This window comes from Triturus cristatus, chromosome 5_1, assembly GCF_964204655.1.
Source record: "Triturus cristatus chromosome 5_1, aTriCri1.1, whole genome shotgun sequence".
NCBI lineage: Eukaryota > Metazoa > Chordata > Amphibia > Caudata > Salamandridae > Triturus > Triturus cristatus.
Genome location: NC_140587.1, coordinates 438,352,102 through 438,376,139, shown reverse-complemented (window position 1 = coordinate 438,376,139; position 24,038 = coordinate 438,352,102).

Below are 24,038 nucleotides of genomic sequence, written 5' to 3'. Positions count from 1 at the left end.
CTGTAACCTTTGTTTTTTCAGTGAATTTCAACGTTTTTTAAAACTTTATTTCCTAACTGTAACCTGAAAACTTTGAGAGTGGGTGTGTGAGTGTTCGTATGGGTAGGTTAATGGGCGTGTGAGTCTTTTAATAACCATAAAAAACACATACAGAAATGTAAACACACACAGGGAAAGACAGATAGTAACAAAAATAAGTAAATAAAAGGTAGGATTGGGAGGTGGGTGATTAGATGGGGTGATTAGGTAGGAATGAAAAGTTGGGAAAGAGCAGACGGGAGAAACTAGGCAGAAACAGGTAAAACAAAATGCCCATGATCTTGTGCGCCTCGGTGCCGTTCACTCTGAAATTTAGCTTGGAAGGCACTACTGGCAAGAAAAAAGCAGCGTGAATAGCAGGACAATGATTTTGCACCCATTGCTGGCATTCCACGGCATTCACTGAGTTTTTTGGTATCTCTGTAGAATTATGCAAAGTAAAATATCTCGTGTTCCACCCAGGCCTACTTAATTCCCTTGAGTGCCAGGTGTTGTGCTGGCCTCTGCCATAGGGAGTCGGTGAGGAGGGTTTAATATAGAGACGCACGGGTAAAGCTGGTATGCAGAAGATAATAAGGAAAGCAGGTGTCACACACAACCTAGCCAGCACAGCAAAGTTAGGGAGCCCATGAACTGTGAATGTGTGTGCCCAAGAGGCTTCACATTGGCAGCGCCCCTCAGCATCTCAGCTAGCCTGGACTGGCCAAGTCAAGGAGATGGAACAAATTTGTCACCCAGTCTTCAGGCAAGTGATATGGATGGGGCAGAGATCAAGACATGTTGTGTGTGTCTATGTATACATATGTGAGCGGTGCATTTCTGAATGATCATTTCTTTTTGTGTGTGTACCAGCAGGTGTTTGTGTGTGTGTATGAACATGTTTATGTGCAGAAATATGTGTGTCCCTGGGAGGCTAGTGGGGCCAGGATTAGGGAGGTGGCGAGGGAGCACCCTTCCATAATTGTGAACCTGCAATATTGTGGTCCTCCTCTACATATCGATTACCAACCACTTGGATAATTGTCATTCCTGGATTTTGTGTCGTTCTTTGCCAGTATGTTGGCTAACCCCTGCATGCACTATGTATTGATTCTTTTACGTTTTTATCTTCTTTGTTGAGTACAGGTGCATGCTAATGTTTGTTTGAATTTGTACTAAACAGAGAGACTTAGTTTATTTTTCTGAAATATCCTTGAACATGATTTTGAATTCAATCTGCAGCTGACGAAGTTTCTTCAAATGAGGGGCTACTTTGGTGAATTTTGAGGTACTTATCACGAAACTGGCAAAGGCATTTGAGTGAGGCCCTGTATTTGTATCGGAAGGAAATTTTATTACATTCTTCTCTGGGTAGGCTCACTGACACCTTCCTGGACATTAAGTTCAGCCCCCAGTACGAAACCTTCTTGGATGTTATCCAACCCCCCTTGGCAAAGAAACTTTACATTCAGTTTCGACACAGCTCGCTACCTCTGAGGGCTTTTACATGTAGATGGTCTAACGTATCTGATCGATCAAGCACGTGTCCTGTATGTACTGATATTCATGAAACAGAGATGCATGTCGTTCTTTTTTGCCCCCTTTATATCAAGGCTAGGAAGAAGTGGATCATTCAGCTCTGTAAGTCGAGGGGCCTTAGGGACTACCAGGTAGTGTTTAGAATTTTGAAGTACGATACCACCCCATTGATAGTGTTTGCGATGGCCAAATATCTTCTTTCTATGTGGTTCCCCAGGTCCAAAAAAATACCTTCTGCCCAACAACCCTCTTGATTCCAGTATTACTATCATTGTCATTATAGAATCTTGTGGTGTAGTGAGATCACTTTGGGCTTTGGTCACAGCTCTGACAAATTTGCTTCCTGTGGAAATAATTTGTTCTCATTTCTCTGTGCAATTTTTTTAGTATAATAATGTTAATGCTCCCATGGATTACACTCTACTTAATGTTGATTCAATCATGTTTTATTGTACAGAATTATTTATGTCTTTTTATGGTATTATACCGAAATAAAAGCTTTTGACTGACTGACTGGCAAAGGCATTCTGATTATCCTCCATATAAGGAAAACGTCCTAGAAAGGTTTCAATAAACTTTTCCATAGTCCAATCTGTACACAAGTAGTGCCATAATCGCAGATTGATGCCCTGACCACTAAGGCACGGAGGCATTTTCCTTAGTACTCTTGGATGATAGAAACAAGCTAATGACAGTGCCGTTATTTGCAATGTAAGTGTAAATGTGTGATATTTCATTCACTCATCCTCCTATTATTACAGCCAATATGCCCCACATGGGCATCCATGACATTTTTTCATCCACTCACTCCCTTGTTCATCTATCCATGATCTCCGCCATCATCTGACTCACCCATGCATTCATCAGTTTGCTCATTCACTCATAACTCATATTCATTCATGCACATACCCATTCATGTGCTCATCCATATTGCAGCCACCGACCATGTACTCACTCATCCATTTATCCTTTCATGCACTCACTCAGCCACTCATCCACCCCTGACTTATCAATTTATTCTTTAATGCACTAAATCATTTTCTTACCAACCCATTCATTCATGTATGTATTCATCCATCGTCCACTCATCTATGCACTCACTCATATACTCTCCGATCCATTCATCCACCCTATTTATTCAACAGCTAACTGATTTTTCCATGTATGAACTGATCCCCCACTCATTGACTCATTCCTGTACTTACCCTCTCACCCGTACACACAACCACCCACACACACATGCCAATTAATTAGAAGGATTTTCAGTATTAAAAAAAGGCAGTCCGTTTGGCTTTGCCAATTCGTGTTATTCCGTTGTCATTCCTTTTCAATTTTACCCAAGGCACCGTTAGCTATATCTTCATCTGTACATCTGGAAACATTTTTCTACTTCGGAGGCTTTACCAGCATTTATTAGATACAATCCAAAATGCACATATGGGGCACGTTGCGAGGAAAGGAAGGTCGAGTTAATATGCTTGAATATTTGGCATTCACATGTCTTTTTTAATACGCCACCCCCGAGGAGACCTTATAAAAGCAGTGCACACATTCCAGCATTCTGACTGACTACCAAACAGCAGAGGCTTCAACCGTAATATCTCTTTCACTTGTTCACAGGGGTGACTGTAATAGATTGCACCGGCGCATTATAATAATAGCGCTGCAGCGCTTCGCTGATGGGAGTATCCCCCTCATTCCAATAGATCACGGCTGGAGCCAATAACATCTCCGAAGCTCAGTGAAAGGCACGTCTCACAGGAGAGAGTCCAAAAGCAAAGCCGCGACTCTTCCAGAAACCCGCGCGAGAGTTGGCAGACACCACGCGCACCGAAGTACTATTGTTTGTCTTTATAAAGGAGAATTGAGTGCTTTCCATCCGTGAGAAATCCACATGTTCCAACGAGTTCTGTTATGTTTGAACTCCAAATAAAATAAGCAGCTTCCCAAAATTGTATTTGTTCTGTAAAGAGGACAAAACGTTTCTACAATATATTTCCACGTGAGGCCGGTTCTGCCCCACAATAGAATACTTTGGATAACACTGCAAATAATGTATAAAAAAAATGTGAACTGAGAGAGCGACTGATATGTTGGACTTTCTTAGGTAGACCGAGACGTATTGTGCACCATAGTGCTAACCGGGAGTGACACTTTGTGTCATTAGGCTAGGCAAAGGCCATCTTTTTTAAAGAAGACAGAAGGCCAGGTGGCTTTCACAAAGGACCCGCTGTTTCAGTGAGAAAGCATTTTTATCAATTAGAAAATAATGTTTATTTACATGTGTTTAGGTTAGTGTAACAAGACCCTTATATTTGATTTACTGAGCCTTTTGCCTGTTCGCACTGACATCCGTTTTAAAGTTGCTGGAGAAAATGTAACTTTTTAACGAAAAAGTTACCTGTGTCCATGTGTTTTTCCTCTTCTATGTACTTCCTTTTCATAAAACAGTCGGAATGGGATTAATTTCATGGTGTTGTTTTCTTGTACTCCATCTCTCTGTGCGCCATAGGAGGAAGCCATGTCGAGATGTTCTGGTACATTGCTATAATCAAAGCTGTTGCTGCCTGGGCCACAACTGTAATTCCATTAATTTTAAATGTACTTATTGTTTAGTTTGCTTTAATAATGCAGTGTCATTTCCACTGTTTGTAGGGTAAAGGGGATTCATTTTTGTTAATGATTTCCTAAAGTAACTTGTCTAGCACAATTTCTACGATGTTGATTGGTTTCTGTCATGCATCTTTGATAGTAGAGCCCTATGGACCACTCCATGCCATGACAAGTGGGTTGTTTTCCACTTCTCTGAAACTAAAAAACGCACAATTTCAGGGATGTGGCCAGATTTGCCAGACACTTTCAAGATACTTTTGATCTCTTCCACGAAGGTAGACTCCATGAAAGTTGGCTTAGTTCATTTATTTTTAGAGACTTTCCTTTGCCGTGGATCCAAGCAATCCCCATGTTGGACTGTAATCTGACTTCATAATTTGGGTTTTCCCTGTCTTTCTTATCGAGCAGTCTTTATGTGAGACAGTTCTTTGATATACATTAAACTCTCCAGTGGCTTAGAAACACATAAATACTGAACTGTATTTGGTTTAGTAATTCCCTTATGTTATGTACTCGAAAATATTGGCTGCCAGATTGGATGATTTACTCCCAGGCTTGATCCATCTGGAACAATGTGGATTTATCAAAAGTAGACAGTCACATGATAATGTATGGAGAGTAATCAATCAATCAATCAATCAGGGCTTTGTATAGCGTGCTACTTACCCGCGAGGGTCTCAAGGCACTGGGGGGAGGGAGGGGGGTGGCTCCGGCTCAGCTAATCCACCTGGTTGAGAAAGCTACTAAAAAGTCGATACCAGCCGTCTTATTGGCACTGGACGTCGAGAAGGCTTTTGACCGGGTGGACTGGTCCTTTTTATTCCATACTTGGCGAAGATTTTGCTTTTGCGATCAGTTTATCTCCATGATTGAGGCCAATTGCGCGATGCCCAGAGCCAGGTTATTGGTGAATGGGGTGAGTGCAGAGCTCTTTCAATTGGGAAGAGGGACAAGACAAGGGTACCCCATCACCCTTGTTATTTGCTTTAAGCATTGGACCGCTGGCAATCAAGATATGCTTGACTCCTTAAGTCCTGGGTATTCATTTTAGTTACACAGAGCACAAAATCTCATTATTTGCGGATGACGTACTATTGTCTCTGACCTCTCCTTGAACCTCCCTGGAGGCTTTCCTAGTTGAATTGAATCGATTTGAAAGGGTGGCAGCGTTCTGTGCTAACTTAACCAAATCCTTCTTACTCAACCAAACTTTGCCAACATCAGAAAAAGAAACGATCAGGACAGCAGTGCCCTCTCAATGGGCTAGGAAAGATATTACATACTTGGGTATTAAGATAACCCCCAACCTTTCAGATCTCTTTCGTGTCAAATACCCACCACGATTAGAACAATTTAAAATTGATTTTAAAATATGGGCATCTATGTACTTCTCTTGGCTTGGGAGAATCTACGTCATTAACATGATTGTCTTCCCCAAGTTGCTATACCTATTTCAAGAGCTCCTTATCGAATTGGATCACAGGTTCCTCACTGCCTTGCAATCCTTGGTGATCTGCTTTATTTGATAAAAATCGCAGGCTCATCTTCCACACAAATTGTTGTGCTTACCCACATCTTCAGGGGGTCTAGCCATGCCAGATTTTAATCTTTATTATTAGGCAGCCCAGTTGAGGGTGATCCCTGAATGGTCCTCACAGGAGTCAGACAAACACTGACTCCACATGGATAGAGTGCTGGCGAGGAGGTATATTTAGGATTTGTTGTGGAAGCCTAAAGCGGAGCGCCCTCCTAACGCCTATCTGAGTACACCCACGCAGGCCATGCTTAAAGTGTGGGATGAAGTGGATAGGTCAGCTGCATGGACTACTTTTGCCTCCCCTTTTACTCCGATTCATTACAGTCCGGCATTCATCCCAGCACTACAATCGGGCCCCTTTAAAGCTTGGAGGACAGGAGGCTACTATATCCGACTTATTCCATAACTAGGATTTTCTGACCTTTGAGCACTGTTAGAGGCAATTCCACCTCCAACACACAGAACACTACCATTATATTTCTTGTATATTCCATCTATGGGAGGCAAAGAGCCTTCCTGCATTGTTAAAGATGTGCCCATATACCATTAGTTATTTAATGGTTTATGGTTTGGGCGAAGGAGAAGTGGAATGGTATGCGGGCTAAATGGGTTGTTATGTCTGTTTGTTCACAGTGCGGGTGATTTGCATGATGCTGGAAACTGGTCAATTCCACTCAATGTAAAAGCTGTATACCTAAATAGCTGTCTGGTCTTGTGAAGGAATTGTACTATGTGTCTTATTGTACTGTATGCTTGCTTGGAAAATAATAAAGAGTTTTGACAACAAAAAAATGTAATGCTTGAAGATCAGTCATATGAAAATAAAGAAAACAAATAACAATGATAATTGTTTTGCAGCAGGCTGAAAAAAATCATTAAGGATTATTTCAGAAAGCAAAGGAGACTTCTTTTATAGGTATTCTTACTGAGAGAAACTTGAATGTCCCAGACGGAGGTAAAATAGCTGCAGTAAGGAAAGATCATCTTGGCCCTCATTACAAGTGGCAATAATAATTCCTTTTATTTCTTCACCCCAGAATTACAGTTACTGGGAGTTCAAGTTAAGTAAAGAAACCAGCAATCATTATTAATTTTTAGGAATTACAATGTGGAAATCAGATTCTCTATGATGATTTCTGCATGTGTTCCCCAGTATTTTACCTTAAGAAATCCTCTGCTGTCAGCTTTTAAAATCTCTGGTGAAGCACCATGCAACTGTGGCGTTCTCACCAAATTCCTGCCAAATGTATAATTCAAAAGGAGTAAGTAACTCCGTCTACCAGCCCTATCTGAAATTTCAAGCCACTCATGAAGGGGAACCTGTTATTTGTATTCACAGACTCATCTTATCCCCTTTAACTCTTCTACTCTGTACTTTGTAGGTGGACAACTGACTCACTCCACTGCAGGTGGAAGTCTCTCTGTTAAAAACGTGGTCATTGGAGCCCATGATTTGTCTCTTAATGTGGTACCACAACTGTATACAAATAGGTTGGGATTTAGTAACAAAGAAAGCTACATTTTAAAAATAAAACGCACGAAGCATTCAACGTTTGGATATTTTGGAACGGTGATGATTTTGCATGTAAGTGTTTTTTGTATGCACTAATAAGTCAAATTCACTTATCAATGAAAACTTTCACCTCCTACATTTGGCCCTCTTATTTAAAACGTTAAGAATATCTCCTTCTCACAGAACATAGTACCAACATAGCCTCATTATAAAAGTCAGTCATCTATGCGAGAGATTTGAAGGGGTTCATGGATTTTACACAATCAATGAAAGGATATAGAGAAACACATATATGTTATTTATCGTAACTAGTGTTTCTAAAGCACAGCATCGCCCATGGTCACTAGGCACTGCTCCAAATGTAAGTGCGGTGAATATAGGCAAGACTCTTTATAGGTCAGTGGAAGCTTGTTTTAATAGCTTATTCTTTAGCTGACCACGAAATGGCAGTTAAGATGTCTCCGAAAATAGGTAGGGAGGAAGAAAATTCCAAAGTCTATCTCCATTGATAAAAAAGCAGCATTCCCCTTTGCTAGATTTGAGTAATCTAGGAATGGTCGTCAGGTTGGAAGAAGATGATGTCAATGTTCTGCCTCTGGCATTCTCTTGGATGTTTTTATATAAAAACTGGAGCCTCCATTGAGCGGGATTTATGAACTATGCACATGGCCTTGAAAGGTATATGCTGTTCTACAGAAAGCCAATGAAGTTTCTAGGGCATGGGCTTAACATGAGCAAAACGTGGGGCAAAAGCCATCAATCTTGCTGTTGTATTCTGTTCACCTGAGGCTCGTTCAGCAGAGCTGTAGGAAGTTCTAAGTACAGGGCATATGCGAAGTGCAAGCAGGACCTGATCAGTGCCGGGACTGCAAGATGCGTACTGTCCACAGTCAGGAAGAGGGCAATATTTCTCAACATTTTAATGTGCTGCATGTCTCACAACAACATTGATGAAATGTAGGTGGATAATAGAATTGTAAATTATTTAATCCCTCGCTATTCACAGTTTGTGAAGTGGATGAAATAATGGCCATCTCAACCAGCCAGGAGGCATCAAGCAATAAATGATTAGGGCACTAACAATCCGAGCTTCTGTATGTTCTATGTTTACCTATAATTTATTGCTTACCATCCCCTGTCATAGAAATCAGGCAGTGTGCTGGAATTCAAGGTGACTGGAGGGTTTGCAACCTAAACACAGGAGAAGCTGGATGTCATCCGCATACATAACAGCTCTGACATCTCTCGCTAAAAAGCTTTGGCTAGTGGCATTGCCTAGCTGTTGAACAAGTGGTGAGAGATTAAGAGCCCTTGAGGCAGCTCCCAGGATGCATGTGCTTTAGAGAAGAACAATTGGCCATACAGGTGAAGACTGGTCAGCCAGTAATGACTGCTTTGAGTCACCTTAGTGACTGTCCCCAATGTCAAAAGCCTTGACATGTTTCAACAATAGTCTGCAATATGGTCCAAGTGGGTGAGGATTTCTTCTGAAATTCAAATCTGGTAAATCTAGTTTGTACCTGTGACATAGAGCAAAGTGAAACCTCAAGTTTAAGTCCAATTCAGAGTTAAAATAGGAATAAGAAAGAGGAAGTTAGAAATATTTTGGGCAAGTTTAGACATCAAGTTAAAAAATAGTCGATACTGTCAGGTGGATATTGGCATAATCAATCTGAAAAATCGATATTAAAGTCCAAAAATTAATCACAAATACTGTGTTTGCTAAAGTTATAAGAACAAAGAGTGCAAGAAATTGCATAGCATTTTCTTGCAGAATTTCAAGAAGATTGAATTAAAATTTAGTGAAATCATGCTTTTACAGTGCAAGTGGTTTGCTGGTGGCACCATTTTTTTTAATACAATAGCGCTCTTCAGGTTCGAGTAAAAGAAAGTCTTGCGAGATAAGGGCACATGATTCGTTTGAAAGAAAAAATTATCTAGGTGAGATATGTACTGCATGGATGAGTTTCTCACATGCAAAAAGTTTCGCCAGAGCTTCGCAAAGAAACTTTGCCGAAAAGAGACTTTAGAAAAACCAGCAACTGGATTAGAATAGAGGTTAGACAAAGAAGCACAGGCGACTTGCAGGAGTTTACTGGCCAAAACAACCGAGGCAAGGCTTGCATTGGTTGAGAAGGTAGTGATCTATAAGAAAATTAAGGAAATGCTAAAAATGTAAAAAAAAGAAATATGAGAGACAGTTGCTAAAGAAGTGGGATGTCTCAGTAAACTAAGAAGTTTGAGTATGAAAATCCATCATCGTCCATCTTGTGTCCCATCTCTTTCAAATTAGGGAAAGCAGTCATGTCCACATGATCAGCGTCACTATGGGGGTGCGGAGGTGCGGACCGCACCGGGTGACATCCTCACATGGGGTGACACCAACAGGGCCGGTGTGCGCACAGCAACCTAACCTTTTAGGAGGAGGAGGTGCCTGTGCGCAGTGGCACTGTCTCCCCTCCTTTCTTTTATTTACATCCCTGTGAAATGGATCCAAAAAAGAAAATCACTTTTGCTGGTAATCAATGTCTATTTTTCTGACATTTAATTCCAAAGTGCAGCATCGGTAATAAAAGTTTAAAAATATGAAAAATAAATAACTAAATAAAGTAAGACAGAGTGGTAGCAAACTGGCTAGATTGATTTTATTCACACCCAAACACATTAGCGCCACTTTTACAGAGTTTGCCAGTGAAGCGCTATTTTTGTTGTCTTGGCCTTGTTTTCCCTGGGCTTAGAACTAGTGCACCAATTCTGGAGGTACTGCAATGTGAGGATTGAAAAACAAAATTTGTACTGCTGCTCTGTATTTAGGGATGTTGTCTTTTTTTACCATACTGCTTACGTTTTGTAAGGATATAAGCAATGGCCATTGAAATGGGTCCATTCAGGGCCCTGTTGTCATGTCCTTAACTTTTCAGGCAAAAGCACTCACTGATTTCTGAACAGTGAGTGTAAAAACGTTAAGGTAACCATGTTGTTCCTGCTTACATTTCACATGGTTTGCAAAATTTTACATTCTCTATGAATGTTTGCTTTTTCCAGGATGCTGCCATTTTTTTTTGTAGGCCACATATTGCTCTTGCCCAGTGCGTAATTTAAATTGAGCCGCATCCAGGTGTTTATAGCTGGCAACAATTGGGTTGTAGTTGAAGGCAGTCTGAGTTTTTCTCAGTGGGGCAGTATGGTGTTCAGTTGGGGAGAGGATGTGGCACTATGGCCAGAGCTGCTGAATTTGGAACTGCGGAACCAGGTTCAGCCTTAATAACCAGTCCGCCAAACCACTCTCCTGAGAGAGCACTATCTCATGCTAGACCTTAGAAGGCTTTGCAAGACATTAGAAGCCCCGGTGTCGTAGCACCAGCAGGTGGACCCTAGCATGACAAGTGTAGGTTAACCTTCAAGGCTTGTCCACCACTATTCATACTGAAGTTCACCTCCAGTCTTACGGGCAGGCCTATGAAGCAGTACACCCTAGAACAATGACCCTGTCACTGAGATCACAGGACCCTTGAGAAGGGCCAGCTCTAGGGCGGTGCAACCGGTGTGACCGCACCAGGTTCTCACTTTAGGTGGAGGCATCATTTTTGCAAGTATATTATGGTTTTAAAAGTGCTTGCTGCCTCCTTCCTGGCCTCCAGTAATTTTCAGTAACAATAAAAATGTCATGATGACTCTGGTGATTAATGTTCTTCCTAGAGAGAGATCGGAATTTTGTCTAATGGAAGATTTGACTCATGGATAGGTAGCTCAGAGGGTTACTGTACCTGCTGCAAAGAACATGTACCATGCAGATCACAAAGTGCACATAATGTAAATAGGCCAGTGGGCTACTGCTTTTGTCAGAGAGATCCTTTTGTTACTTTCAGTATATAAGTTAAAATCCTAACATAGAACAGTGAGCTATTAACTGTCATCTACTCCGCAGCAACACAAGTCACAGTTTTTATTAACTTTTGATATGTTTGAGCTACAAACAATTTATTAGTTTAAATGGTCAGATCATGCTACAGATATTGCATTATGAGGCAAATATGGCAGAGCCATTATTATTTAGAAAACATTTGCAAACTAGGATTTTTAGCCATTCATGTTTGAGCTGCTGTTTTGGAAAAGGGAGAAGTGCTGATGACAGAAACTCCATGGCTCGGAGACAAATGGCTCGTGCTTCCACATTTTATCGTATTTGGGGACATTCTGTGATTAGAAGCATATGCCACTTTGTGAACACATTTTACTGTCAATAACTCATTATAACCTTAAATAATCATGTGTATCCAATGGTTGATAAAACTGGGCAGTGAAACCAAACAAATAGAAAAAATTGGGATGTTTGCGCATTCTGGCCACGCCTCTGGCTCTGCCCACTGATCCAATCCTTGGGTTATTCCCGCCCTCTGATTCTCCGCCCACAGTTCCCCTACTTTTTTTCTCCCACTTCGACCACTGATATATTGTGTTGCTGGATAGTGGGAACACCACACCAGTAAAAAGTACCATACCTATGATATTATAAATTACAATAAACTGTTGACTAGCAGGTAGCCCACTGTGCAACCTGATTAAAGAGTCATTATCACACTGTTGTTAACAGGCACATTTTGTAAATATAGGACCTACATTTACAAACGTTACTAAGGATTCTGTATGGTCCCGTTATTTGCCAACTGTGTCCACTGGCGGACTCGGGGCAGAGGAGGTCCATGCGGTAAGTCGTGAGGGGGTGACACCATGAGTTACCCGCACCGGGTGACACCAACCCTAGTGACGCCACTGTTCCTATTTTGTCTCAATCCTTAAGTGCTTTGTGTGATCAGGAACAGGAGGCACCCGCTCTCAGCACTTGCAATCCTGCTCAGAACTCTTCTGCTCTTGGGCTACTCTGATGTTTTGAGGATTTTAAGTGTTCATGTCACCCTTCTGCCACTTATGGTACTCCAAATACTGTCTCAACCCATGAGCTCCAGCCCTCTTTATTCAGAATACTCATGCTGTTCAATAGTGCAATCACTCCTCTTGGTATTACTGGTGGGTTCTTAGCACATGACTGGAAGCAAATAATCACATTGCCACCTCTCTTTGAAGTATTGCTTTCTTGTGAACACTGCAACATGAAGTCGGTTGCTACTAAATAGCTGCTCAGGCAGGTCTCAATGACACATGCACTGTTACCTGCTCAAGGCTCTCTACCATGCCGCTACGGCAACTGCCTCACACACAAGTTTTTGACTGATATCAACAAGACAAAGAGGGAGCAATTCCTAGTTGACATTCTAGTTTCACAAACTACTCACAGAGTATGCTATGAATTCACAGATACATAAATCCAGAAAGATCTTTACACACACCCAAGAATTGCCCCACCCTGAAAAAGTAATCTTTCGGTTTCGTTTGGCCTAAAGCAAATCCTTCCTCATAGGGAAAACTGTTTTCCACCTAGAAAGAAAAATGATGCCATTAGTGCAACAGCATTTGTGTCTTATTCGTTTGGTATTCTGAAATGTACACTTTTTACATTTCTGGGAAGCTGCGATAGATACAGTTTCCCAGGAGAACCCCAGGAATTCTTTCTGAACTCCCAAAAAGTCAGAAATTTGCTTTTAACATTAGAGAAACGACGTGTGAGCATGTTTCTATCTTTCTTTAAGAATCTGGCCGAATACTCCCTCAATGTTTAATGTGTTTGTACTTGTTTTTTGATCCACTGGTGTCATTAAAGTATTGCAAAATGGCCTGCAGACTCTTGTAATACTCACTATATTTGCACATTTTTACCTGTGCTAATGCAAACATGGAGCCAAACAGACACTTAAGAGGCTCCCTGACCTGTGTGTCACAAAGAATCACATAGTGCACCCTCCAAAGCAACCTTTGGGGCGAGGGGGGGGGGGGGGGGAGCGCACAAGGGTTCCACGAACCCCAAAGTAATTCTCCCAGAACTGAACCCAGTCAAGAACTGCATCCGACTGCAATGGAATCCCCGTCCATTCTTGAAAATCAGTCTGTCCAGTTTCACTGAAATATGGAGCAGCAGCTTTAAATCGGCCTCCACCTTTCACTGCTTCGCTTTTGCTTTCCCCAAGGTTAAGCTTTAGTTTCCACCCGCATTAGAACCACATTTTTGTAATATGGACCATGAGCCTGGTCTGGAGGACGCATCCAATGTAAGTACATCTGGTGTAGACAAGGACTATGCACCATATTAATGTGTTATTACCAGGGTGCGCAACACCTTTTTGCAAAACAATATTGCAACACCCTGAACAGAATGAAGACATAAGCGAGGGCGCTGCTGGATTATTTATGAAACTGTCTTGCTAAATGTGATGATCTATGATGACCCGGCCCCACTGATACAGTTTTTTCAGTCATTGATAGCCATCTCAGGTAAATAAATTTTTGGAGGGGATTTTATTTTCATTCTGAACCCAGAGCTAGAATCATCAACCAATACCCAAGAAAAAAAATAAGCCTCAAACTGCCAAATGAATATTGGAATATATGAAAACCCTGAATCTAGTCGATTTATGGAGAAATAAATTCCTGACTTGGCCTGAGTACACCTTTATCTCAGAAAGATACAAATCAGTGGTGAGACGATTTATTTTTTCAGCTACTTTTGATCTACGCTTATGGAACTACAGCCTTATAATAAATGTTTTTTTTAACCATGTCTTAGTCGAAATGTCAGTGACCTCGGTCACAGGCCTGCACTCTCCTCGACAGCTCCTGCGATCCGTTGCTGACGCTGAGCCCCCGGCCCTATGTGTTCAAGGCTGCTGCTGTTCCGAGTACTGTTAATTTTTTTTTTGTAATTACTCTTGCCTGTATTTCTTCTGTATTTTTTGTCACTGTTGGTAATTTTGCTTCAGTTTTTTTAATTTTGTGCCGCTGTACCCGCTTCTTGCCCCCTCGATCTGTCCCCATTCCACGCTTCCCGCCACTGCTCAACCGGTCCCTCCCCTCTACCCATGCCCGTTTTCCCACCTCCCAGCTGAGAAACCCTCCCCTCCCCTACATAATGCAGACCACTGCAGGGGAGCGCTCATAAGACCTTGACCTCGGTCACAGGCCTGCACTCTCCCCGATAGCTCCTGCGATCCGTTGCTGACGCTGAGCCCCCAGCCTTATGTGTTTGAGGCTGCTGCCGTTCAGAGTACTGTTCACTTTTTTATTTGTTATTATGCTTGCCTGCATTTCTGCTGTATTTTTTGTCCCTGCTGGTAATTTTGCCTCCGATTTTTACATTTTGTGCCGCCATACCATCTTCTTGCCCCCTCGCTCTGTCCCCATCCCACGCTTCCCGCCACTGCTCACCCGGCCCCTTCCCTCTACCCGCGCCCGTTTTCCCCGCTCCCAGCTGAGCGTCCCTCCCCTCCCATACACCGCCGCTGGCAAGCCCGTCTGCGCCCGTCTGTGACCCAAACGCGACTAGCACCAGGAACACTGGATCTCCCAGGACCCACCACTACGATTCTACCATTTTCAACGCACTCAACCCCAGTAGACACACAAACTGCATAAGAGCCTCACCGAACACCACCCATTGAGAGTTCTTGGGCAGAGCTTGCCACAGATCCCTCACCATTGACAATACCCCCACCACCACCGAAGGCCCGCCCGTCGCACGCACCACCAACACCCTGACTTGCGTCCCTCCTCAACGTGTGCTCCCTACAACAACACGCCATAGAGATCTGTGACCTGATCAACACCCTCTCGCCCGATGTCACCTTCTTCACGGAAACCTGGACCAATGCCATCTCTGGCCCCAACATCGTCACTGCCATCCCTGACGGCTACAAGTTCCAGAGAAAGTACTGCCCATATGCCCAGGAGGAGGACTCGCCATCGCACACAAGACCCCTCTCCGACTCTCCACATCCAGCATGAGTGACCCCCACTCCTACACAGAACACCTCCACTTCCAGATCCAGACCAGGACCATGCTATGCGGCACCCTCATCTAGAGACCACAGGGTCCTCGCACCCAGTCCGCAACCACCATCGCCGAGCTCGCCGCACCCCACGCAATCACCTCCACAGACTACATTCTTCTCGGGGACCTCAATTTCCACCTCGACAACCGCAACGACCCCCACTCCATCACTCTCCTCGACAGCCTCGCCAACCTCGGACTGAAGCAACTGGTCAACACACCCACACACAGAGCTGAACACACTCTAGACCCTATCTTCGCGGGAGGAACAAACATCCGTTTCAGCCACACCACCCAGCCGCCCTGGACAGACCACCACTGCGTCCATTTCACCTTCAACACCACCACCGCACCCAAGCCCACCCCGCGACCACCACAAAGAAACTAAAGCAAGGTCACAGAGGAACTCTTCATCACCACCCTCCTCCAAGACCCTCTCTTTCGCCATGACCGACACCAACTCCGCAGCCACAGAACTTTACCACTGGATCGACTGCTGCACCGACATACTCGCACCACTCCGGGACCCCGCCAAGCAACGCCCGCTGAAGGCCGCCTGGTTCACCACTGAACTACAGGAAGCCAGACGCTCTTGCAGACACCTAGAGAAAATCTGGCGAAACCAGAAAACCACGGAAGCACGGAACAACCACAAGAGCACCCAGAAGGAATACCACCAGCTCATAAGGGACACCAAATGGACTTTCATAAGAGACAAAGTCCATACCAACGCGACCAACGCCAAGGAACTGTTCAGCATCATGCAGCAGCTCACCAAACCATCCAGCGAAGCCACGGATGTCACACCTTCCCAGCAACTCTGCGACAAGCTCAGCTCATACTTCCACCGGAAGATCAAGGACCTCTACAACAATTTCAACGAACCGACACTGGACATCACCTCCCCCCCATCGCGGCCGATAAGCCTACCATCATGACCTGGAAGCCGGCTACCTTCGAACACTTCACTGCTACCATGCATAAAACCCACTCAGGAGCCCATACGGATCCCTGCCCACCGAACATATTCCACAGAGCCACCGCCATCGCACCCGAACTTGGACTTACCATCAACGCCTCCTTCACGTCCGGCATCTTCCCAGACAATTGGAAGTGGGCTGAGGTTAAACCCCTCCTCAAGAAACCCATGGCCAACCCAACGGACCTGAAATACTACCGGCCCATCTCTCTCCTCCCTTTCGCAGCCAAAGTCACAGAGAGACTCGTGAACACTCAGCTGACCACCTTCATCGAAAAGAACTCCATCCTAGATGCCTCCCAGTCTGGATTCCGCAGTAACCACATCACCGAGACCGCTCTCCTCGCTGCCACAGACGACATCAACATGCTACTCGACCAGGGACACACCGCGGCCCTCATCCTCCTAGACCTCTCCGCAGCCTTCAACACCGTTTCTCATCTAACCCTCGCAGCCAGACTTCATGACGCGAGGATACAAGGAGCCGCCCTTGACTGTATCCAGTCCTTTCTCTGCGGTAGAGCACAGAGGATCAAACTCCCTCCCTTCCTCGCGGAACCCAACAACATCAACTGTGGAGTGCCCCAAGGCTCATCACTCAGCCCCACGCTCTTCAACATCTACATGGCCCTCCTCACCACCATCGTCAGACAGCATGGGCTCAGCATTGTTTCCTACGTGCACGACACTCAGCCCATCCTCTCACTCACGAAGAATCCCGAGGACACACCAGACTCAGCTTCCAGGAGGGAATGAAGAATGTGGCAGCCTGGATGAAAGACAGCTGCCTGAAGCTCAACTCAGAGAACTCTTGGTGGCCCTCCGCCCTTGGGAATCCATCAACTCCTACAGACCACGCACGAAACCTTGGCATCATCCTCAACTCTTTTCTATCCATGAACCGCCAGATCAACGCCGTCGCCTCCACTAGCTACAAGTGCCTGCACATCCTCCGCAAGACCTTCAAATGGATCCCCCGACTGCAGAAAGATCATCACCTACGTGCTCATAACAAGCAGACTGGACTACGGCAACACCCTATATGCTGGAATCAACAGATCTCTCCTACACAGACTCCAGACCATCCAGAATGCCACTGCCAGACTCGTCCTCAGGACTCCACGCCACAAACACATGACCCAACTCCTACAAGACCTCCACTGGCTCCCTGTCGAGAAGAGGGTCACCTTCAAACTCCTCACCCACGCCTACAAATCCCTCAACAACATCGGACCCAAATACCTCAATGAGAGATTATTCTTCCACGTACCCAAAAGGAACCTCCGCTCCGCCGACCTCGCCCTGGCAGAGGTCCCCCGCATCCGCAGAAACAGAACAGGCGGGAGAGCCTTCTCCCACATCGCAGCCAAGACCTGGAACGAGCTCCATGTGAACATTAGACGCTCCCTAACCCTGCACACATTCAGGAAGGACCTCAAGACCTGGCTCTTCAACTGATGCGGAGCTTTCCCCCCAGCACCTTGAGACCCTCACAGGTGAGTAGTGCGCTTTACAAAACCCCTGAATGATTGATTGATAGCAGGGTTAGAACTTGATTGGTTGACTGGCAGAAGGGCCTTTAGTAAGCTGAAATTAGAAGATGAGGTTTGGACAACGAGATTGAAAATGATACTGTTAACTATTTTAATATAATACCAACAGCCACAATCTGCACCTACATAAATTCTAGGAGCATTACAGAAAAAAACATGTCTCACAGAAAGGACTAGAGCAGGAATTGAAGATGTCCAATGAAAAATTTCTACTACACAAAATATTTATTAACAAACAGGTTCTCAGGAAAGTGAAACAGTCAATTCAAGATTACTACTATGATCAAGGCTAAATTTCCAACAGTGCCTACCTACAAAAGACCAATGAGCAGAGTCAATACGTGGTGAGGTTCTTAGCCTGGAAGGCTCGGGAGAGGAGGGCAGAGAATATTATCACGTCACTCTATGTGGAAGGAACCAAGATGTAGATTTTAGATTCCAAACAGATTCAAGACAAATTTCAGTAACATTATGAGCATGTGTATAGTACGGAGCAAGGGGTTGACATGGAACAGCTTCAATTTTTCCTGAGTAGAGTTCCCATCGCCAAGTTCAGGCAAAAACAAGCACAGACTTTGGTGGTGTTGTTTACTTTATATAAAGTTGATAAAGTCATCAACTCCTTAGCCAACAGAAGGCCTGTGGGGAGGATGGTATACCTGCTGAATTTAATAGGAGGTTCTTAACCATTTTAAACCTCTGCATATTGAAGCACGCTAATCACATTTTAATAGGGGGAAAAAGCCCATCATCATTTAATACAGCTATTGTAGTCAGCTTCTTGAAATAAGACAAGAACCCGGAGAACATTAAATCATATAGACCAATCAGTCTCTTAAATACTGATCACAAAACAGTAATGAAACTATTTGCTAACCAAATTAACAAAATAGGTGGAACACTCATTAATCGGGATCAATGTGGTTTTATCACAGGTAGGCAACTGTCAACTAACACGAACCTCTTAGTTGAGGCACTAGATTTCTTCAAACAAAAACTGGTCTCTGCTCAAGTGCTAGAGAAGACATTTAATTTGGTTAACTGGGAGAGTCTATTTTTATATTAGAGAATTTTGGCTTTTCCATAAATGTTATTCAGGTAATATCTAGAATATATAAGGGAGCAATGGTGTATTTAATTATAAACTCAGTCGATACAGGTACATGTTAGGTAAATCGGGGAACAAGACAAGGATGCCCTCTCTCACTTATACCATTTGCCATTTTGAAAGAGACACTGGCTATAGCCATAAGAGAAGACTGTAGCATAAAATCTCCTGTAAGCAGGATGCCCTGAAATCAAGCTACATGCAGGTGCCATAGCACTGCTTTTAAAACCTGGCTTAGAGATTCAGAAAAGGGTCTTTGATATCTTTCAAGAATTCCAATTAGTGGGTTGATATAAGATTAGTAGACTAAAAGCAGAAATTATTTTATGCAACTGCACGGTAGACACTTTGCCCCTAGAACTTCATCCTCTCATTAATTCAATACCCAAAAAATATCTAGAAATACATTCAACAGAGGATAATGATAATCGGTTTACACTAAATTATGTATCTGTGATTAGAAAGGTCAAATCACTTTTTCCGAGGTAGCCATACTTGCCTATAACCTTAATGGGGCAAATTGCATTGATTCGCATGTCCCTGCTACCGCTGCTTAACTTTTTATTCACTGCCCCATGCTGCACCCTGCAAATAAAATGTTTTCAAGAAATAGAGGGAATGTTTTCAAATTTCATTTGGGTTAATAAAATGAGGAGGATAGCTCTAAGTACTCTGTATAGGCCATTAAAAGATGGGGGGTAGGCTCTACCCGGCCTGAGAAAGTATTATTTTGGCAGCTTTGCTAATTTTTCTATAGATTTTTTAACTGCCAAGGCATCAAAAGACCCGTTGACAATCTTTTTTAAATTCAATTTTGCAAAATTATAAGATAAATGATTTCCTATGCCTGACCAAGTCACCTAAAAATGCCCAATATGAACTTCTGCAATGGCTCTTAAATTAATATTACGAAATACCAGTCATAAATGACTCGACTCGCTTAACAGATCGTATCCCTTAGTGGATACGAAAATGCCCACAGATGAGAAATCAACGGCTATTGCAGTATTGGCGATTTTTTAAATTCTGATACATGGAAAGGGTGAGCAGATATAGAACCCAGTGTTAGAAATTCGAAAATTGCCATCCAATGGTCTTTTTTACTTACATAATGCCTTTTTAGCAGATTTGGATGCTAGAAGAATAAAGGCACGTTTTGATTTAGTGGAACAATTGATAGCGTAGCACATGTACACCTGTTAGGTATTGGCTACCCACGTTTTGAAAACATAAGACATTCGATGTTTTTAGCAAAGTTCGACAGAGATGACATTCGAATGAGGGATTGCAAATCCCAGAGGAGACCTGGAACAAGATTATTCTGGATAATTTTTCCTTGTTAAAGGGGACAAATCTCCGCATGCAATTTCATACCAAATTGTTCCTAAATAGGACACCGTTTTTGAAAAAATAAAATGAATCCCAAGATAGTGTCAAAATGTTTTAGATGTTCGCTGGAGTATGAGGGTGATTGGATACATATAATTTGGAACTGTCTGAAGATTGTGGGTATTGGGCCTCTATATAGGACTACTGTTTACGTACAATAAACATCAAGTTTCCTAATGATCCACAGTTGATACTAATGGGTTATTCATCTGATGTTAGTATTAACTCGGACTGCAAGAAAAAGCTTTTCTTGATTACTCTTATTTCAAGGTCCATAATCCTGCAAAACTGGTGGACTAAAGTAGTGCCCTCTTTCGAAGAATGGGGATCTAAAATGATGAAAATAAAAGGATTAGAATGCTGCAATGTGCTGATGTCCGGCTCATATAACAAATTCCTGTGGTTGTGAGAAGGTTTCGAGTAGGGGAGATATGTTTGCAGTGGTCAACATCTCTGATAATGTTAACGCAATATTAACGCCCCCTTTGGGGGTAAGTAGTAATAATATGATGTGATGGTCTTAGCGTCCATTTAAAAATGTGGTGAACAATAGGTGCTGCATAAGAATGTGTCTCTATTGCATAAGATGAATTTATGAGTGTGTGTGAATTATTTCATTAAAAATAAATAAAAATGAAAATGACTCACCCACCTCCGTACACACTCTTCTTACCTCACTCACACACTTCATTAACTATAGCTCACCTCTGTCCCATGCACTATGTTCTACCACATTATATAATTTCAGATGTCATAAGTGTTGTTATAAATCTGATCATTTCACATGCTCTAACTTCTGTAAAATGCAAGGGTATAGGTAGTTCACGGAAAAGGGTTGAGGTATAGTAGTGTGGCAAGTACGGTGAAAAGAGTGTCTACCGAGGTGCGCGACTTCTATTAATTTTAAGATGGTGTGTAAGTATAACTGTGAGTTTTAAGTATGACATTCATTTTAAAGCGGTGCATAAATGTTAAATTAAAACTAAACCTATAACTTCACAATTTGTAATGTGTGTATAGTTTAAGTTGGGTTGGTATAGCAAACATAAATAAAATGTTCCTAACTAAAACATTTCTTTAACCTTTGTTTTTTTGTGCAAATTTCAATGGTTTTTCTAATCTAAGTAACACATTTGTAATATTTGTCAAGTTTAGTTTTGAGAAGTGAAGTATTATTAAGAGGAGTGTGGTACAATATACTGGAGGGCAGTGTTGTAAAGTCTACTATTGTACAGTATATTGTGGTATGGTGGAGTGGAGTAAAGTGGAATCAGGTATACTGGTGTGACGCACAGTGGAATGGCATACAATTGAGTAGTGTAGAGCGAATTAGGATACAGTACGGTGACATATATTGGAGTGGTATAGAGGGTAGTGGAATACACTACAGTGGTATAGAGTGGGATAGCATAGATTGGAGTGTGGTAAAGTAGAGTTACATTTTGTAAATATTTTAGAGAGTATTTGCGTCCACTGTAATGCTGGCATACAGTGGAGTGGTGTACAGTAGACTGGAATGTTGTATAGTGTAGGAGCATATATTGGAATGTTGCATACTGAAATAAAGTGCAGTGGAGTGGCATATAAGGGACTCTGGTACAGTGGAGTGAAATAAAGTGAAATTGCATACACAGGAGTGGAGTACAGTGGAGTATCATACAGTGGAGTGGCATACAGTTTAGTGTTGTACAGTGGGCTTATGTAAAGCTGAGCGTGGTACAGTGTAATGTTGTAAATTAAAAGTAAAGTGCAGTGGTTTATATTGGAGTGCCATACAGTGCAGTGGTCAAGAGCGGAATAACTTAAACTGCAGTGGGGTAGAGTGGAATAGAGTACAGTGCTGTGGCGTATACTGGAGCAGCATAAAGTGTAGTGCCATACAGCGGAGTAACAGTATAATAGCGTAGAGTATAGTGTTGTAGACTGGAGTGCCGTACAGTGGAGTTCAATGGAGTAGAGTGAACTAACGTAGAGTAGATTCACTTACAATATAGTGGCATATACTGGAGTGTTGTAAAGTGGAGTGTGTCTTTTGCTTTCTCACACCATACTTTAAATAGCGTACAGTGGAGTGCCGTAAACTGAATTGTTATACAGTGGAGTGGAGTATAGTGGAGTGTGTAAATTGAAGAAAACATAGGGTTAAAGTGTGTGAAAAAATTAACATTTTATATCTGCAAAATATATATTATAAAATGTCATGTAAATTTTCGGGTTATTTATGTAAAAGTGTAAGTAATGTTGAACTTATACATTATATAAAATGTACTTATACATTGTGCTATGATGTACCATGCGGTATACCACAGTAGATGGGGATCACAACTGGTTATGCAACTGTTACATGGCTGCGTTTACCTAAGGTAAAAATCAGCCATATAGTTTCTAGCACAAATTTCCATTATTCTGCAGTCAGTGTTTTGCTGACTTATGGCTTAGCGTCTTACATTTAATTAAGTATTACATTTTATTATTATATAACAACCTATTACCAGTTTATTTCAATGGTAATAGCTTATCTTTATAATTTATAAATGCGTAAATATTATCGACCTATGGATTTTAAAATATTTTCTCCTTTATTAATTTTGGACCGGTTTGCCAAATCTCAGTGAAAATTTGTATACATGTTCCACCCGTCTCTTTGTGGAAAGCATAAATGTTTTCCGGGGTTTAGTCAAGGATATCCAAAGAAAAAATGGGGTTCCAAAACATGATCAATTGCAATGTATTTCACATACATCTTTGTGCTTTCTGTTGCGCAAAAACTGTCAATCGCATTTTGATTCAGTGTGGCAGTATTGCATATTATTTTGCTGACATGATTATTTTGTGTAGGTTAGGCAAGTAGTGTAACTAATTTATACGTTTTAATGTAATCAAAGCTAGTGATATCTGTGAGTGAGATATGTTTGTGAAATATAGGGGTATTTCACAATAGTCCCATAGTACATAGTGATTACAAGTCATTAGCTGATTGTCTAATAATTGTCTTTAGATTAGTTAAAGGCAGCTATGTTGTTTTTAGGTACACTTTGCCCGTGTTCTGTGTTATTCCTTTAGTATTTGTGTGGTATTTTTGCCCTATTAATACTTTAGTAAAGTGGTAATAGGTAGATCAAAATGTTTATAAGTTTATATATATATATATATTAGTTTTAAATACGGAAAGTGCTGTATTACTGTTATACTTCAAAAACATTTTATAAGGCTAACAGTTTTATTTTTTAATTTCTATACATTTTTATAGCAGAGTATTCTGATCTGCACTTTTTTGAAAAGTAGTGCTGTAATTTTTAGTAATTAGTGCACTACTTTGTACACTTATTTGTACATATTTAAATATGTAAAAAACTTGAAAATACACTTTAGCACACTATATTTTTAAAATATTGTGTCTTATAGTGTATATGCATTTTTTTTGTTCTTTTTTTTTCACTACTTTGGTACTCCCGATTAAAAAAAAAATATGCATTTAAAAATATTCTTACCTACCTTTTACCACTTTATTAAAGTGGTAATAGATATGAAAAAATACAAAACCTAATACTTACCTAGATTGAATGGCGTACACAGAACATAGGGAAACTTAAACTGAAAACAACTTGGCTGTGTTTAACTTATGTACAGAAAGTTATTAGCTAATCAGCTAATGACTTGTCAACGCTAAATACCTCAGGAGTACCACAGTACTAACGCAGCCTGAGACAGAGCTAGACTAAAAACACTTAAAACATATAAAATAGTTACCCTACTTACCTGCACTACCTTAAAGAATCATCTGTGCATCATAATATATAGTCCATCAAAATTTCATAAAATTTCGACTCACAGTTTTACTGCTACGTGA